The following is a 9,326-nucleotide window of genomic DNA, read 5'->3' as shown; positions in this document are numbered from 1 at the left end:
TCGCAACCTTTCTAATATTAAAAGTATTTTTTTGTTGAATATAAGAACATTCATAGTGACACACATTTTTTCTTGGCTTTCACTCAAAGTCAGCATTGTGTTTTAATGTTTTCGATTAAGAAAAATAATGACATTGAAATCATGAAAGTAAAATTTGCTGGTGACAGGATTTCAATTAAACCGTTGTAATTGACAGTCTTCCAATCTTTTCGATTCATATCGGAACATTGAATACCTTAGCCTCTCCGCGACAGTTTCAACGATAAATATAGTACAGCAATTAATGAATGCCTTCCAAATCCAAAGTTTTATGATAGGTTGGCACCTTTAGAAATACAATCCATCCATTCAAAAAAGCTGTATTATACATCGGACGTCGTTTCACATTTTTACTAGATAGTTAAAAATTGCACATTTATCTGTTTTTCAATCATTTTCATCTTAATTTGTTAAAATACAAAAGCCATTGCTGCGGTAACCTTCAACTAAAAGTACACTATACTTTTTTATAAAGGTCTTACGCTATTGTTTTCTGCTCTTTGACACATTCCTCATTGCTATTGTCAATGTTATCTCAGTATGACAATTTCGAGAGAACGATTCATTCCTTATTTGTCAGGATGTTTCATCATAATGCTACAATTATTCAAATATTACATTACACTCTTTCATCGTATGATGTATTTGATGGCAACAGGGCGACAGTTTGCCGTGCATGTTTTTTTCAACATGCAAAAGTGGAATACTTTTAATTTTCTTTTATGTCGAAAATTAATTGTATTCAATTTGCAACACAAAACATGCATCTCTTATTTCATAGATTTGTGACGATTTATTATTCACAAATATTAGATGTAATATTCGAATAATAAACCAGAACTCACAGCTCGTTATCCTTTATTTATAAGAAAATATAAAAATGTAATATTTGACAAGCTTGACTTTATTTTGGTTTATACGGTTAACTTGGTTTATACGGTTTTTAGTGGAGTTTTCCTATTTATTTTTTATAACTCAAAAGTGTGTCAGAAATCATATCTGATATTCTTCCTCAGTCATAATATCCTTCCATCATTTCCGAACTGAACAAAGAAATAACACGACGGGTGCCGTATACGGTGCAAGAAATGTTTAACCTTCCGGAGCACCTGATTTCACTCCCGGATTTTAGCGGAGTTCGTGTTGTTTCTTATTTACTATTTATAACTCAAAAGTGTGTCAAAAATCATATCTGATATTCTTCTTCAGTCATAATAACCTTCCATCATTACCGAACTGAACAAAGAACCTACACGACGGGAGCAGTATACGGTGCCGGAAATGCCTACTTTTCCGTAGCACCTGATTTCAATCCCGGTTTTTAGTGGAGTTCGTGTTGTTTCTTATTTATTATTTATAACTGTTGATGTAAATGTCCTTTGGTTTTGTGAGTCTTTGTTTACTCCAATTGGTTTCGATTGTTATTGTCTTTGAATCATCAGCAAAACATGGGGACGATCCAGTCACCAAGTTATAGCTTGGACAGTTAGGCGCTAACACATATGACTGTCCTTCACAAGAAGAGTGGTCATATATATATGTTGACTAGTACAAAATGATTTAAAATACGATATATGTGTTACAAGCAATGATTTAAATTCAAAATGAAGCCAATCAACTATAAAACTAAAAATATCTGTTAAATAATAAGATATTCCTATGATAGATATAGGCAACAATAATTAATTGATGTTTAAAAAATCTCATAAATCGATAAAGCAAATCGTGGTAACAATCTAAAACTTAAAGAATAGCATGACCTCCAATATGTTCTAAATGTAATGAGTAGGGTAAGTAGTTATTATCTACCCGCCATGCGAATCCTATATCAAAGTCAAAATGTCACAATCAAGAAAATTGACAAGTCTGTTATGTTCTTCCGGATGCAGATAAAGAAAAGTGACAAGACTCAAGCATTATACATAATATTGAAAATGATGCTACCCTTGATAATTCGAGGTTTGTTAGAAAAAATGAAAAAGACTTGTTTCTAACGAGATACATAAAGCATTAGGGTAAAAGACAAAGCAGTTCATAAAACACCCAAAGAAAAAGAAAATATGAGTTAAATATGGTGATTGACTATTGGTAAAAGCAGACAACCTAATTAGTTTGTCGTTTAAACAATTGCGTTCTTTTTCATGACATAACCGATTGTAGATTATCACTGATATATTTCTGTTGTTTGTAATAATATTTTTCCTAATGGACAAAAACAATTGCTTACATTTTCTAAACACCCGAGTTCGCCCGGCATTTTATTGATAATTCAGGTTTTATTTTGATATGAAGTGTTATGTGGACTGTTTGTATTTCAATCTGTTCCCCTCTGTACGTAACGTTTTACCAGGATGTTATATATTTTATAATATCATCATAGTACTCGTTGCCTTTTGTCAGGTAATATAAATTGTACGTTAAGTTTCTCAACTACAGACAACCTCCTTATATGACCTGACTTTTACCATACATTACTTAATACCTACTACGATTACTCCTATATATTGCCATCATCAGACTACTGAAAGCTATATAGATTTGCGATATTGCACTTATAATTAGGGTATACACTCAAAGAAAGTTCAATTCCTTTCCAAATTTACAATTTGCAAGATATAACTAAAACTTTTATTAATCATTCAACAGGAATTGCCACTTTATACGACAGCTTTCAGTTAAATTACATACAATACTTACTTGAACTTAAAATGGTGATATTTGTCATTTGCAAAGCACTAAAATGTATACTATGGGCTTATAAAAAACAATTAAATCAATTTCGGGAAAAGATAATAGGAAATAAGTTCATTCCAAATGAAATTGAAAACTTGGATCCCATATGTAAAGTACGCTTTTCATACGTCTTCTGGGATATTAAAATGTTTATAGAGTATTCAATATGACAGAGATTTATAATCACGAAGTAGGAATATTCATCAGTATGGATTATGTATCATTCAATCATCATGAAACAAACCATGACATTTCAAATCAAACTTCAATTTGAACTATGGTTTGATCTTTCTTAGATTTGAATGTACTGATCATGAACCAGAATCTCAGAGTCAAGAACATTGGGAAGACGTTTTTACTTTAGAATTAAAGTTGAGAAGACCTCACAGAAATTTGTAAAAAAAAAGGATATTGAAATAGTCATTGCAACATTGTCCCATTGACACAGCTTCTCCCAATAATTGAGCCACTTGTTAGTTTAAACATATTCAATTGTTCAAATATGACAAATGAATTTTTCGCCACTGTCTCCATTTTATATTATTCATAACAGTGATACTGCGATATGATTCGATTACGCAAAATCATATCCGATTAACAAACAATAACCATGGGAGATACAACAACTATGAGAGGAAAACAATAGAACAACTGAAACACTGTTTACAACATAGGCAAAAGCCAACATACATAGATACCGACCGTAGATAACAACTACCATATTCCTGGCTTAGTAACGAGAATTCATCAAAAACTGGGGTGATCTCAGGTGATCCGGAAGGGTAAATTGATCTTGATATACATGTGGCATCCGTCGTGTTGCTCATGTTATTGCAAACCCGGTAAATAGTCTAAATGCGGTAGGTCAAATTCGTGGTTAAAAGGAAAATGAATTGTAGTTACGACATAAGGAACATATGCGACATCATCTGCGATATTAACATAAACAAAAGTGCGGTGACAATTTTATCACTACTCTTTAAACGTTTTTTTTTAATTAAACAATTAAAAACTCAGCAAGTTAAATATATTCTGACACTATCTAAGATCGTTGTAAAAGGTCATAACATATATAGATATATGAAGATGTGGTGTGAGTGCCAATGAGACAACTCTCCATATAAATAACAATTTTAAAAAAGTAAACTATTATAGGTCAATATACGGCCTTCAACACGGAGCCTTGGCTCACACCGCACAACAAGCTATAAAGGGCCCCAAAATTACTAGTATAAAACCATTCAAAGGGGAAAATCAACGGTCTAATCTATATAAAATTTAAAAAAAACGAGAAACGAGAAACACGTATAAATTACATAAACAAACGATAACTACTGTATCAGATTCCTGACTTAGGACAGGTGCAAACATTTGCAGCGGGATTAAACGTTTTAATGGATCCAAACATTCTCCCTTTTTCTGAAACAATTGCATAACATCACAACATATAAAAAAAAACACACGATAAAATATCAATTGGCAGGCTTAACTCAATCAAAAAACGTACATTAATACACTATGAACGAATAAATTTGATCTGCGATATCTGAATGCAAATGCACAGTTAATAAAATATTAGGGACAAACATTCAAGGCCAAAATGCAAACAAACAAGTCCATATTTAACAGTACATTTTGTTTAAATCATAAGATATAAGCGTATATTTGTATCAACCTAAGGGTACCAATGTCTCCCAAAAACTCAATGTTAATTCATAACCCTATTATATCTTACATAGGATCATGTATTAAAATGATGTATGCGTCATGACAGTATAATATCCGCTCGATTGAGAACATACTGAGCACGTGCATTATTTTTCATCAAGTAGTTTATATGACCTTAAAGTCGTTGACCAAAATTAACGGTATGTTTTGTAACAATGGTGGTCTCTAAGAATGGTACAAGCCCGAACCAGTCGATGTGATCAATTGTGCATGTAAATGTTATATAAAAGACGCTTACGTAAAAAAGAAATATTATTTTAAATAGATATTATAAGACAACATTTAATAGCAAAATCGACAACCACCAGCACCGAACGCTTTATGTGTGAAATAAAGCAATGCCATAAACTAAATCCGTAATATTTAACGTCGAATTTCTAAGATTGTTTTTTTTTTGTAATTTCCATATTCCATCAATTTTACAAAAATGACGACAGTAACGGATTAGTTACGTGACTTTACTACAATTAAGTAAACTGATGTTGATATATTATGGCTGTTGGCATTTTTCGTTAATCTATCATAAAATATTTCCAATAAAATATGTCATATTTATAATTCTTATGCATCTGATTTATTGAAATAATCCTGCTGTGTAATGATATAGAACTGTCGATCAAATAATTTTATTCTACAAGTCTTTTATATAACTACAATTTATTATATGTTTGTATGAATGTTATTTTAATATCAATTCCTATTGAGATAAAAATTGTTAAAACATCTACTACGTGTGTCACAAAACATGAAAGTGTGTTTTCTCTGGAATAATGAAAAGAAACAGGCAAATGAACAGGATATAAATGCAATATAGGAATTTTAACCCGAAGAATAGCTTTTTGGAGAGAAAATAAATGAGATAATTAAGAACAAAATCAGGCATTTGCCGTCTCTTCAAACATAACCTATATTAGAATATACATATATACTTCAACAATTTTGCATGTAAAGAAATCTGTGGAAGTTACGTCTCGTATATTTCCATAAACAAATGAGGAAGAATGTTTATAAACCATAACGTTATATATAAGAATAAAGTCAATGTAAAACATTAAATATGTTGCGTTACGAGCTGTCAATGTGACCTTAAACCTAGATACGACATGGTCATTGTAATTTTTAAAATTGTATCAAAAATCAACGTACTAAATTCAGCATTTCATTCCCAGAAGTATTATCAGCTGAGTAGTCATCATTGTTTGTTGACGTAAACAATTATTGAAATGGCCACTTTCTCTAAATTTACTGATTATTGATAGTTGAATTACTCCAATTACTCATGTTTTCTACCAAAAGGCACATATAGTGTTTGCAATATTTGGTACAATTTTGTAATGTTTTGGGGTGTAAATGCTTTAAAACCTCGTAATTGATTTGGATTTCCAGGTGGTTTTTTTCGAGAACCACTGATGAGTTGTATGTCTGTAAAATGCGTGTCTTATGTACAAAATCATTAAAATGGTATCATTGACGAGTTTTCATAAGATCACTGTTATTCATTGAAAACTTAATTTCACAAAACTTCAATATAATATCCTTAGTCAATCCATGACGCAAAAAAATAATTATAGTTAGGCCAACCTATCCGCCGATCATATATATGTAGGACACATAGATCTTATCTTAAATACTTTATAAAATTTACATCTACATCTCATGAGAATGGTGACCATAATACTAATCATTAACAATATTAATTACAGCGCTTTGGAAATTTATTCAGTGGAAAAACCAATGACGCATTATTTTCTTTGAAATGAATATTTTGTAAAGTTCCTGATTTCATAAAAATGCAGAATCAAAGAAACAATAATATTGATTTCTATATAATATCTTGTATATAGCAAGGACAGTTGCCAACGCAAACAATTCTTATTATCTACCTTCAAATATTTAATCTACCATAACATGAAAATCCTTAAAAACACACATACACTTCTATAATTTTTCTTGTAAGGCATCCTACCCTAGGATTATAAGAAAAGGAATAAACAAAACCAACGACAGTAGATGAGACCATAAGAACTTTTGTTATTACCGTTTTGGTTGGAATTTGAACAGCGGTATACTACTGTTGCCTTTATATCTCATCAGTGTCCTGTCATCATTAAAACATCATTTTACTGTAAAACTATTTGTTGTCGTGATGTTGTTGTACACTATTAAATAATGACGAGAGAGAAAGAAGGAACGAAAGAACACCATCTATACAGCATCGTACCCTAAATCGTATTTTACCCTTGTACCTATTAAATACTGCATTATATCAAATAAACTGAAGGTATTTTTTAATAGAGTGTATTGTGTGTATTGTGTAGTATATGTTGGCTGCTTTTTTATATATATTTTTACTATTCTTCTTACGGTCATGGTGGTGTCTTTTCGTTGTCGACATTTAATTATGAATATATTTACCTCTTACTGTGTGTATTTTCTTTATCTTTAGCAAAATATGACACCTCGAATGAAATTTAGATTTAATCAATTAACACATAATGAATAAATTTTAAAGACAAACAGTTAACTAGAGAAACAAATAAAACCAAAAGATACAGTGTTTTTTGGTTGTTAAATGGGCACTAGCTACGAGATATATAAAAAATCTAAAGTAAGATTTTTTTCTGTTCAATCAATAATGAAAGTGAAATAGTGAAATAACAATTCGCTTTTTGCAGCCAAAATGGTTCAATTTTGTCAAATTAAGCGAAGAAACATTGATAATTACTGATTCACTTGCAAGTGAATGAGTCGACCTCTTTAAATCCGTATTCATGTGACCTTCAATTTAACCCCTAGCTAGAGATTGACAACGCATGCATTGTACGTGTACTGGTTATTTAAAGAAAAAGAATGTCAACAATGAAAGTGAAACTACGGTAAATCATTTGATTACTAATTCGATGCACATAAAATCATTCTTATACGGTTTAAACAATGAGAAAAATCTATTTTCAATCAATAAAATCAAATCAAACAGACCTATAAAAATCCAAATGCACGTATTGATTTAGTCTATTCATATCTTTATTTATGTTTAATCGCTTATATGGTCATCTGAGGTCAAATCGACATAATTAGATGGCGTCTGGGCTAAACTACACACGAAACGAACCTATATAGTATCTACCCCATGCTCTGTAAACTGTTTATTTTAGACTTTTGATAGTTTGGATAAATGTTTTACATTGTTAAAAATCAAATATGAGAATTAGAGTCAAATCGGTGACCAAGAATTTGACAGCTAATGCCCCTTTAAAACTGTTATCTAAATGCAAAAACGACGTTCATGTTAGTCGGTTTGCATGAAAATTTGGAATAATTTATATAGTAAACATCTGAAGGAGATACTTTGATAATATTATTATAATCAGCCTAGTTGTTATAGTAAATAAAAATTGAAAAGTTTTCTGGAAAGGCAACGGTCGACCTTGACGGACAAAATGTAATTAATATAACAATATAGGCTTTTGAATATGTAACAGCTAAACAAATTGCAACCTGTAGTGTCAACTTTTCTTGTCAATGTACTTGCATCAACCATTCATAAATCCATACCTTTTCGGCACTGGCCATTTCCTTTACGCTCTAGACAACGCAAATAAGTGTTTACTATAAATATCAATTAGGTTAACATTGCGTTAAAAAATCTGAGTGATCATTTTAATTCAAAAGGGACAAGATGAATCTCGCTATTGCAAACCACAAGGGCACTTGTAGAACATTGTGAAATCTAATTGAATAGAACGTAATGATGAATTTATCACTATACCGATCTACAATCATTGTCATTGATATTGCTTTAAGTTAGTCATGATATCAATCATTTCAGCCATATTCGAATTCCTAAAAGTAATGATCGTGTAATGAATGGAAGGGTATACAACTTGATGTAAATGACTCCGTAGGATAATAATTTCAGCCATTGCCTGATGGAATTATCTTCACTTAAAGCAAACTTTAATTCTATTTTACCCAACGAAATACATCAACAAAGTCGTTATTTATTTAGAATCAAAATCAAAAGATACTGCAATATTACAGCATCATTTCTTATTAATAAATGGTCATAATTGTAGTTCAGAGGAAAGGTTGTAATGAGAAACACATATACGTGACGAAGGAACCATAGGGTATTTTGACATAACTTGAACAAAATAGTCATTACAACAAAACAAAATAAAAGTAATGAAAATTATTGAAATGTGCTGATAACAACTATATTATAGTATTAATGAATGGGTGTTTTTCTAATGGCCCTGTTATATGTCCAAGGTCTGTAATAATGGTCGAGGAAGTCTGTAATGGCCCGAGGCAACGCCGAGGGCTATTACAGACATCCGAGGCCATTATTACTGACCGAGGACATATAACAGGGCCATTATATAAACACCCATTTCTTAATACATTTATTAACCAACTGAACAAAAGTGTATGTGTTGTTGTAACTTGATGTACTGTCTTACTCTTTTAAAGACAGTTTAGTTTGAACAAAATAATTTGTACTTCCCCATTATAAAGCTTTAAATATACCAAATATCAAAGATATTAAGTTGAAAGAGATATGTGTTAAAAAAAGTGATGAACAGTGATCCCTTAAATAAATGGTTATTTAATGTTGGTTGCTGGTTACTAAATTAAATAAAATACAAAAAGGTATTATCCTCTTTACAACTTAGTTTTATTAACTTATTAAAAACCCTAACAGGGCTTAATACAGACAAACTTGGCATTAATACAGGGCCATTACAGAAAATCAGGGCCATTTCAGAAAAAACAGGCCATTACAGAAAAACAGGGCCATTACAGAAAAAACAGGGTCATTACAG

Source organism: Mytilus edulis, chromosome 4, assembly GCF_963676685.1.
Source record: "Mytilus edulis chromosome 4, xbMytEdul2.2, whole genome shotgun sequence".
NCBI classification, from domain to species: Eukaryota; Metazoa; Mollusca; class Bivalvia; order Mytilida; family Mytilidae; genus Mytilus; species Mytilus edulis.
The sequence above is the reverse complement of the archived record's forward strand: the minus strand, read 5'-3'. Positions refer to the sequence as shown.